Genomic DNA, 11,417 nt, shown 5'->3' with positions numbered 1-11,417 from the left:
CAAGCCCGGCCGGCCTGAAAAAGCCCGCTTTATATGGACGGGCTTGGATCTTTTGATTTTTAATAAAGCCCGACCCGACCCGGCCCGCAATTATTTAAAAATATAACAAGCCCCGGCCCGGCCCCTAACCAAAATGGTGAAAGCAAAAACAGAGTGGTAGTCTCTCCTTTCGACTTGGCACTTTCGCTGTTTCGCAGATTGAGTTCCCCTCTTCTTTTTCTTCGGTTCTTCCTCTCTTAACTGTGTAAGTATGTATTGCAATTTGGTTGAATTTCAATCTTCGATTCAATTTTCAATTTGTTATTGATTTCAAATCAGGTTCGTTGGGGGAATTGGGGTGGGCTGCTGAGAATTGATAGCATCTGATACCTCTCAAATTGTTCTTTTCCTGTACATTAAGCTCAAGAGGAACAAAATCACCAACCTGAAGTTTATCTTTCAAGTCTTTCTCTGTAATCTTTTACTTGCATAAAGCAATCATGCATTAACTTGCGTTCTCTGTGTTGATTTTTGGGTTTCAAAAAATTCTGAGAATTGGGGATTGATTTTTTCAATGGGGGGTGGAGAATGTGGTTGACATGAAATTGTCAAGTTTTGCTTTGGTGGAGTATTCAAAGCACACAAGGGATGCTCTTTTTCTTCATGTAGCTCAAATTCTGCTATGAGTCCTGAATTTTTACAGGTATACAGTTATGGCCTTGAGAACAGTGTCGAGGAAGATAGGGAGTAAACTGTTACCCAGGTTTTGTCCTGCATCTCTATTGCATTCTCATGCCACAAGCTTTGGTGAGTCCATGTCCATCTCTATTGCATTCGCAAGGTTTTTGTAGTAGATATTCGTATTTGTATTGCTCCGTTTGTCATACATTTTGTTTATTATCATAGAGTAATCAATGATAACAGTAGGTAAGACCTAAGTGTGGTGTCTGTAATTGTCTGCAGTTCATTTTCGAGCAAAAAGAGGGGTTTTTGTCTTTTGGTATGTAGAGCTTAGGTTCCGGAATATATTTCTGACGTAGAATAGGCCGGAAAGGAAGCTTCTTCTTCTTCTTCTTCTTCTCTTAGAGGGGGTCATTATTATTGTAGAGGAATTTGAATGTTTTCTTTTCTTTACCCTTTTTCATTTGCTAGACTTTAGAAACAAAGCCATTAAGTTAATTCCAGCATTCTCTTGTTTTCAGATGGCTTGGTTGATAGATAATTGGTCAGTGTTTGATCTGCAGGATTCAAGGAAGTACGGGAAGAGGAAAAAAGTCAAATGGTTGGTAATGTCTTCAGCAATGTTGCTTCAAACTATGATACAATGAATGATTTGATGAGTGCAGGATTACACAGATTATGGAAGGATAGGTTAGCCTCTTGAAGACTTACTCTGATGCTTGTATATCAACAAACAATTAGCATGATTTCACTTTCCCTTTACACTGCTTTACGTCAATATCCCCCACTTTTCAGATTGGTTTCAAAACTGAATCCTTTTCCTGGAATGAACCATCTTGATGTGGCTGGTGGGACAGGTGAGCTTGTGATACTCGATTATATGTTACATTTTCCAAACTGTATGGATTTCATTATACTTAAAATTATACTGTTACATTTGTCATTTATGCTTTACATCTTTAAATATCTTGTACACAGTTAGTTGGGTCAGCTTTTGGCACTTTTCATTAATCTTGCATGCTTTTCATAAATTATCAAATCGAGTTTGGGTTAAGAGCCTTGCTGATCAAGGGAGTGGACTGAGGATGTCGTAATCCGAAAAAGGAGATATTTTTCTTACAACAATATATATACATATATTCAAACTTCCAAGAATAACTAAATTTCTGAAGTCAAACTGGACTTGTTTAGGGGCCAATATGGCACCTTCCCATCCCATAGTATAGGGTGAATGGTGATATTGCAAATGCAATACCTGCAGGGCGCAGGAGTTCATCTACCAAATAAAAACCTTGTTCATGACATGAAATTTAGCTGCTTCAATGCTACATGACACGTATCTTCCTTGTATGGGACAATGTTGAAATCAATTGCTTGTGGTTTCTTCAAAATCTTTGAATCATAAATGTTGATCGTACTGTTAATTCTGTTTTTGTTTATGGCAGGTGATGTTGCTTTCAGAATACTAGACAGTATAAACAGCATCAAACATAGAGCTTTGCTGAATGTTCTTGAAGATGATTTACAGGAAGAAACTAAGGTGTATGTATGTGACATCAATTCCAACATGTTGAATGTTGGTAAAAAAAGGGCCTTGCAGAGAGGTAATTTTAATGTTATAAACTTGGAGCTTGGTTGGATTGGTTCTCTTATTCATGTGATAAAATATACTTCTTTTGATTGTAAGATTGGTGTATTGAAATGTATAGGTCTTGGAGAAGACAAATCCCTTCTATAGGTGGAGGGAGATGCAGAAGCCTTGAGTTTCGGAGATAATACAATGGATGGTTACACAATTGCATTTGGGATCCGGAATGTCACACACATAGAGAAAGCACTTTCTGAAGCTTATAGGTATGGTACACAACTTTGTGCTGTTTGATAGGTTCTAACAGATAATAACCAATACAAGGCAAAAATCACTGTTGTAGTCACCTGAATAGGTTATCACTCTCTGTTTTCACCCTATCTACATTTTGTGTTTCTTTAACAAAATGACTTCTCTTCTCAGAAAAAAAATTACTTTTTTGTATATGAATCAAACTTTTTGTTATATACAATTGGATTATGTTGATGTAGATAGTTTCATTGTTTTTGGCACATTAGGTTAGAACAATATTTCTTTTCCCAAGTAATTGATAGTTATATAGGTTGAATAATTAAGCTGTCCATCTAACTGTGTATTTGGTAGCTTCAAAATAATTCTAACTACGTTAGCGCTTTTAACTACATTAGCACATGTGATATATGGATATGTTCCCTATAGGTGTTCCTATTTCCAAATCATATAGATGTGTTCCTATATGGATTCGCTAACAAACATATAGATGTGTTCGTATTTCCAAATCATATACTTGCTTGAAATACCAATATCTAGAGCTGTAGTAGATAGAGAGAACCAGAAAAATTTCAAATAGTCATTTTTTGGTGTGGGGCCAAAGCCAATGTTGCAAATCTTACTATTTTTGCCCACAGAAAGTTGTAAATTTTTTCTTCTGTGGAAGAAATTCTTTATTTTGTTAGAATGGAAGCATATATTGATAAGGAATCCACAGTTAAGTTCTTGAGATTTGTCATTTATGTCTAGAGTTTTATAATGATAATGTTTTGTGATGGAGGTCTTTCTGATTGGAGGGCAAGCTGCTATTATTTATTCTGTGGGAAGGGGTAGCAAAATAGTTTGTAAACTGATTACACTTATTTGTTTTTCATGATTTTGTTAATAGGGTACTAAAACGGGGAGGAAGGTTCCTGTGCCTCGAACTCAGCCATGTAGAGGTACCTGTATTCAAAGGCTTGTAAGTGATTTTATACTTTCAGATAAATTGAAATTACACGTGATAACAATGGTCTGCTGGTATCATCCTAATCACTTTTGTACATGGAAATCATAGTCTCATGGTCTGCTGTATAGGATCTTCATCTTAGTAATCTTAAGGAATAGAGTTTCCCTAACTGTATGATGTTTTTGTGGAAGTTTAACTACCCATCTCTCTACAAAAAGAAAGAAAGAAAGAGGGAAAAGGAAAAAAAAAAAAAAAGTCCAATTACCCATCTGCTTACTAGAAATTTTATTTTGAAATTTCTTATCCCCTCAAGAATGAATAAAGAAGTAGCGTTGATTTGTTTTTTTCTCTTTCCAAGAGCCTTGTATCAGATATTATACACACTTGAATCTATATACACTTACCATTTTATATTAACCAAAAGGTGCCTGTAACTGGAGCTTAATGGAAAATAGTTTGTGCCATTCTCAATGAATTTCCATAGAGATTTAGCCAAGATTGTTATCATGAAGCTGTAGCCATGTTACAGTGGTCAGCCATGCACATTTCTGTTTCACTGTCCGTATAGTATGCACCACATCGCATGGTGTCAATGTCACCATAATTGTGGGCAACACCACTCAGGAGATCATTAATAAGGTTTTGAATGGCAGTCTATATTTTAAGGATCTGTGTTTTGATTTTTATGGTTTGTCTTTTTCTTTGGTCTTGCAGCTATGACTTTTATTCATTCTCAATCATTCCCACCCTAGGAGAGCTAGTTGCAGGGGATAGAGAATCTTATCAGTACTTGGTAGAGAGTATTCGTCGTTTTCCGCCACAGGTTTATATTCATCTTCCCATTTGAATACTTTATTCCAGTATTATATGCATTTTGTTGGAAACTTCTTGTGTACCTTGCCAATTGGGATGCTACAACAAAATGTCAAAACAGAGCAACCATTTTGCTTTTGAAGAAAGAAAAAAAGCTCGAACAGTTTCTTCCAAAGGTCTGAGTTGAACTTGAATACTAGAGGGAAAGGAAGTGGTAGAAGTTGAAGTGTTCTAATTAGTGAATTAAGCATAATTTATTGTCTTGTCTAGGTGCATTATGTTTTGCTATATTATATTTTAGTTACATTGCAATTTTAAATTACACAATTCATGATGGAAATAAGCTTACTTTAGTGTCCAGCCGAGTTCTTGCCCTAAATAGTATATTGGATGTTAAAATGCAGTAAGCCATGTCATTATTTCTCTTATATGCATTGGTGTACATGATTTGGTAATTAGAAAGTTGGGAGTGAACCTTAGCCAAACTCTGGCTCCATTGCCTCGTATTTCAATTCAATTTAAGTTGGGAACACTTGAAATATCAGATGTTATGTATATAGCTATGAAATGTTTGTACAGACTTAACTGAGGTGCTGCTGTGTTCCTTTTAGTTTTTTTATTTTTTGCCTTTTCCTTGCATGCATAATGGAGACATTTGGTATATGTACGTATGTCAATTCATTTTGTTTGTACGTAATTTGTGGCTTTTGTTATATCCCGCTTATAATTCATCTGAATTGATGACTACAGGAGACATTTGCGTCAATGATTGCAGACGCAGGTTTCCAGAAGGTTGAGTATGAAAATCTAGTTGGAGGAGTGGTAGCGATTCATTCAGGGTTGAAAATTTAGAAATGCACTTGAAACAAATTTGGTAGTTAGGTTTCTGTTAGCTCTTCAAATGGAATCCAAGAAACTAAGTAGGTTACAATAAATAATATAAAGTCAATTGATTTTTTTTCTTTTGGTCGAATAAAGTCAAATTGATTGGTTGTATATTGTGTCACAATTTCATTGAATGAGCCAGAAGAAAACTGGCTTCGAGTACGACAGCATGTTCATTTGTTTGGATTACATGGTGAATCAAGCAAGACATGAAAACTATAGCCGATCCACATTCCTATGAAACTACAGAATTCGTCCAGATACCTGCCCTTTATGTGTGCAGCCGAATAAAGTACTCTGTTTTCCCATCATAAGATGAAGCCAGCAGCTGTGAGCCATTACAAAAATTATAATGTCATCTCCGTGATGATTATGTATGACATTACTAGGCTACTAGCAAAGCATGGTATTAACACGTAAAATTCAATCCCTTTTTCTTTTGGCGCAAGAAATTACAAATAACCCTAAGTTACAATTACCATAAACACAACTTTTAGGCCTTCAAAGGAAGCCTACGTACAGGAGAAAGAGGGAGGAATAAAAGGAAGCAAAGAACACTAAAATGTTGAATTCAAGCTTGATTTTGAAAAAAAAAACAGAGTTTAATCTACAGTGCAGTGGAGCCAAATGATAGAACTGTGTAAATTGAGAAATACCCAAGGACCAAAATATCGAGTTTCGAGGAAATATCGATGGTCCCGAAAACGGAAATTTCGACAGAAATATCGAGGATATATCGATTTCGGTAAATAATCAAGAAAAATGATGGAAATTTGAAGAAAAACATGGAAATTTTAAGTGAAACTTTTAGATATGTTTATTTTATCAATTGTCTACTATATATAGAAAGAAAACCGTGAATAAACCTTGTTATATAGTAATTTGTAATAATTTAAAATGAAATAGTAAATGCTGAATCGCTGATAACTCTGAAATTTTTTTAAATAAACATCTAATTTTTTTTTTATAGCTAAAAACCCAATGGGAGGCTAAGCCATCACGCCTTATATACATTTTTTTTGTACATATCATACATTACATCTTGAATTACATGAGTAACTTAGAACCACGTAGAAGACCTATGAGGTACAAGGTATGAAGATTATTTGGTGCAAGGTATGAAGATTATTTTAAACTATTTATAGGAGTTATAATTTGAAATGTTGTTGTAAAATATTTGAACATTTAGTAAAAAAACAAAAATTCAATATAGTAATTAAGTGTTTCAAGTTAGTTATTGATTGGACGTGTATCTAAATTTTCAGATTCGTAGGCAAATGAATATATATTAGAATGTTGTGATTAATACATAAAGGTTTGTGCAGCAGAGTTAGCAAACCCTCTCAAAGGGTAGTGGGATGACCAAGGTTTGATCTTTGGTGTTGTTGTTGGTTTTTTGGATTGAATTTTATGCCAACTACTCATCCACCACACGTGTTGGGCCCACGGAGATTGACTTTGCATCTGAGAATTGTTGGTGGAAATGGAATGTATGGGGAAATATCGGGAAATATCAAAAATTTCGACCGAAATCGTCATGGTATGCTATGGATATATCGGGTATCCAAAAAAATGAAATTTTCGGTGAAATTTCGCCCATTTTTTCTATTTTTCAGTCCTTGGAAATACCGCAAGCGCATGCAACAGGAGCTAAATAATAGTCTTTTGTTTTCACGTGTCTGTAAAAGCAAATCAAGTCGATAAATTAATATCTGAAGAAAAAATAATTGACGTAGAGCAGAGATGCAAGAAATGAACTAACCCCCTGTAATTTCCAAGTACGATGGAAGGTGCATGTAGGATTTTATAGTAATCATGTCCTCCTTCCTCAAGCCTACTCAAAAATTTAGTATGCGTGTTGTGACCGCAGATGCCATAGCCAAAGACAGTATTAATCATGAGCTTGGTCTTATTGCTCTTGATAGCCCTCCCCTGCATGTCGCTCAATTCTACCTTGATGACATAGCCTCTGTGTCTAGAGCTAAAATGAGTGCTTGTGTTAATTCTTAGTTGTTGTTCTTTTCTGTTTGGGTCTTTTAGGCCCCGCTTGTAACTAAAAAAAAAAAATTTAGTATGCGTGTTGTCAATCTATAATTCTTTGAGGGTATCGATATATCTCAGCCCTGCTGGAACTTCCTTCAATCTTACGCAACTTGTAATGTGTAGTCAACAAAGACTAGGCAGGGCTCCTTCCTCCACCCTCCACTCTTGTATCCAAAACAACTGATGAAGAAAAAGATTTTCAAGACGAGGAAAGCCTCCTCTGGAAGAGACCAATGTTCTTACACTTTCATAAAAAACATGGGTATTTAGTGAGAGGTTTTAAGTTTGGTAGCTTCTCTAGTATTGCCAATTGGTTTTAATCCTTGAGCTCATGCCAATAACTCAACGATAACTTGGTGAGTTTCAGATAGTACTGGAGTTCTGCCGGTAACTCTTCCATTGGCCCAGATGCCTCCAGCTTGTACACATAACGACAGCTTAACAATATTTCTCTTAGGGCTGGGCCCTGGTATGGTAACCGACTTTTTTAGGCTGAGCCGACTATCGTACCGAATGAGGCGGTAATTCAAAAATTAGAACCACTACCGTCTCGCCAAAACCGGTAACCATACATTTCGGTTACCGAGTTTCCGGTCAGTTATGGCTCAGTTACAGCCCAACCGAAGTGAATAAATGGGCCAGACAAATATTGAAAATTTTCAGCCCAGTTACTCAATCAAACTGTGTTAGGTCCTTTTTTTCTGATCAGTTAGTCAATGGATACCAATTACTAAACTTAGGACCAATAATATATCTTCATCAAGTCTATTTCTCACCTTCTTATAGAGATGTGAGTTGTAGACTTGATATTTCTCTATTTTAGCATTTTTCCAGTTCCATATTACAAGAAATCAAGAATACAAGTATAGAAATCATGTGCAATTCTGATTTATAGAAATCATGTGCAATTCTGATTTCAAAGTCTAAACCTACTTAAATTACATAACTTCATAATAGGAAGTACAAATAAACAAAAATCTGCTTCTGATTCACTGATTTGATGACTTCAATCACTTGACAAAAAACAGCAGCTATATCTTCAGGCTTCAGCACCAATAGTTTGCAGCATCCAAATCTTCATACAGCAGTTGTTGTAGAAGAGTTTGCCCCTCCCAAATGCAGCGCAGCAGTTGCTTCAAAGTAAAAAACAGAAAACACCCATAATCTCATAATCAAAGTAAAATTTTAGCAGAATCACATAATCACCCATAATCACCCGTAATCACATAATCACCCGTTTGAATGCAAAGTAAAATTTTAGCACCCATAATCACATACTTCTTATACACAAAGTTATAATTAGATACTTATACACAAAGTCAGAATCATATACTTATACACAAAGTCAGAATCAGATAGTGCATGTATGAAATATGAAATAATCAAAACCCATCGAAGCACACACAAGTTTAGTTACCTAATCAAAGACCTCGGTCACCTCTCTGCCTCTACATAAACTGATAAACTCTCAACTGAAATCCATGGTCAATACGTTGAAGCTTCAAAGGACTTTCTTACCAAAACACATATTAACATATACATTACAAAACCACGATCAATTGCAAACAATCAATTAAAAAAATCAACAACAGATTACATTTTTTTCATACAAATTAGACTAAAAGGAGTAACAAGAGTACAAGACTAAAAAGAGATAGATTTTATCGAATTTTTTGTGCTCTGAGACACCACTTCAACACCGTATAAGCCTCTGAGCAACCACTTCAAAGTTCAAACAAGCAGCTGATCTAGGGTTGGGTCGAAGGATTTGGGGATTTCAAAAATCAAATGATATTGGGTTGAAACTTATGTTGGTGAGGTTCTCATCTTGCGTAGATCACTAGATCTTGTTTTTGGGATTCGATTGCCCAAAGTTTTGATACAATTCGGGCTGGATTCAAGAAATTGTGGCTAGGTTCTTAGAGGAAGAGAGGGTCGAGAGAGAGAGAAGCTGCGGGCACAAATGACCTAATTAGACTGACCCCCTTAGGTTATCCTGTGGTCTCCACTAAGATCCAATGGTTGTCATTCATAAATGCTAGAAATCAATGGCTTAAAACATACCTAGTATTAAAAATAAATAAAAAATAATAAAAGTATATATATATACGGCTGGTTCGGTACTACCGTATATATATAATTTGACGTACCATTACCAAGTCGACTACTTATATACGGTTCGGCAGAATCGAACCAGACCTTCGGCTACCATTTTTGTAGGCGCCGACAGTGGCGGTTCGGCCGGTTTCCGGCTAGTTTCAGCAACTCCGGCATTTTAAGCCAGCCCTAGTATAAATAGCACAATTAGGATTGGAAAACCCAAGAACTCACTCTCCCCCCCCCCCCCCCCCCCCCCCTCTCTCTCTCCCAACCTCTTGTTCCCTTTTTCTTCTTCTTCCCTCTGCAACCACTGGAGACTCTAGCTTCAGCCATCATCTTACCACACCGCCACCACCAATCGACACAGCTCCTATATCCGACCTAAACCCGAGCCCAGCACTGCCATGCATCGTCTCCAGCCTTCACACAAGGCCACCAAAGCCGCGACGTTGCTGCCTCCCCTAGTCCTCCGACTTCTAGGCATCGATTCAAACCACCACTACCATGAATCGAACCACCAGTTCCTAGAGAGCAAAACCTGAACCATAGCCTCAAACTTCGACACTGGAAAACGTTGAACGCTTATCGCCCGAATTTGAGACTCTACATGTCGTTGTTTTCCACTTTCCATCCATGTTTGGGTTACACGACCACCATGGATGAAGTCAGCACCTCAATGTCTAGCATGACCTTCTAACTCCAAGCTCCAATTTTGGCAAGAGCTACCATCGGTGCGAGAGCTGAACTAGGGCCGCCGTGCTCCACCGCCGAACTTCCAGACCTTCTCTACTAGGTAAATTCGTCACCTTTCTTTGGATAAAGCCTTTTGGCTGTTACAAATCGAAGCCCTAACCTGATTGTTTAATCTGAGATATGAGTTTTTGTGGAGTTAGCGATTTATGGATTTTTTGGAGAGGAGAAGCTCCTGAGATAGTTTTGATTGATATCGACAGAAGGGTAAGAACCTTGAACTATGTTTTGGATTTGGGATTGGTTGCGGGAATTTTTTATTAATTGTATTATTTCTGCTAGGGATTCATATGGTTAATGGTTGTGAAATGCAGCTAGGACGGAATTGGTTTCCAAGTTGGAGAAGAAGAGATGGTAAGTTTTGGTCTCTGCCAATCCAGGGCTTTGGTATAGTGACTATAAAATTCTAGAGGTTGTTATCGAATGGAATGAAAAGTTGGTATGCTGCTTGAATGGTTAATGCTCCTTTGAGTGATCGATTGTTGTGAATTTAGCTTAAATGTGGACAAGCATGACATGGCTAAATGTTTGGAGAAGATTAGTGTTGTTAGTTAAATTGATGACGGAGTTTGAATTTGTCATATTGTAAAGTAAATGGCTGTTGTGAAAGAAAATAAGGAGTTTGAGTAATTATCAATGTTGAGTGGGATTCGGAAGTGAAAATGGTAGATTTTATTTGATTGAGTTAAACTAGGATATTGGATTAAAGTTATGAAACCGTTACAATTAGAAATCCTTTCTTAGTTATCATATCCCGGAATGAACATAGTAAACCAAATCATACGGGAATGGTAAATGAATGTTAAAACAAAATAAAAACATTTGAGTTGAACCGAACTAAATTTAAGGGACATTTGTGTTAAGTTTAATCACCATATCTCAAACGGTTCAAATGCCATTTCATTTGGATTATTTGGGAATGGTAAGGGTGTTTGTTGCTTTAGAAAGGAATACTAGACAATGGCATCATCTATTTAACCCGAACTAAATAATCGAAAGAAATATGATCACCATATCCCGAATGAGCTTACCATTCTAAGTGAATTGTTCGGGAATGATTTCTAATAATTATCGATCATGGGTTACTTGGTGAATTTTAAAGTGAGTTATGAATCAATTACTTATTGGTATGATTTTTGTTAAAGAACTCAAGCGTGTGCACATGAAATTGGAAGAAGTATTGAAAGTCAGAAACAAAGCTAAGTTTGGGTGAGCACTCCATATCTAGGTAGGGTGAGCTGTCCCTTCCTTGTTAGAGGCTTTTCGATATATGTGGAATGCTATACTAAGATAGTATGTTGCCTGCAAGTGCATTTTTGGTTGTTCATTAGTCGATGCCTTGTGATACCTGTGTTTCCATAACTAATAATTGTTGATTGC

General features: G+C 36.6%; 1 pseudogene; it reads left to right on the top strand.

The window, feature by feature from the left end:
- The first annotated feature begins 149 nt into the window (after positions 1 to 149).
- Positions 150 to 5,306, top strand: LOC112199880 (annotated as a pseudogene).
- The last annotated feature ends 6,111 nt before the right edge of the window (positions 5,307 to 11,417 follow it).

The sequence above is a fragment of the Rosa chinensis genome, chromosome 4 (assembly GCF_002994745.2).
Source record: "Rosa chinensis cultivar Old Blush chromosome 4, RchiOBHm-V2, whole genome shotgun sequence".
In the NCBI taxonomy this organism is placed as follows: Eukaryota; Viridiplantae; Streptophyta; class Magnoliopsida; order Rosales; family Rosaceae; genus Rosa; species Rosa chinensis.
Note: the sequence above shows the minus strand (reverse complement) of the source record. Positions and strands in the feature narration are given on the sequence as shown.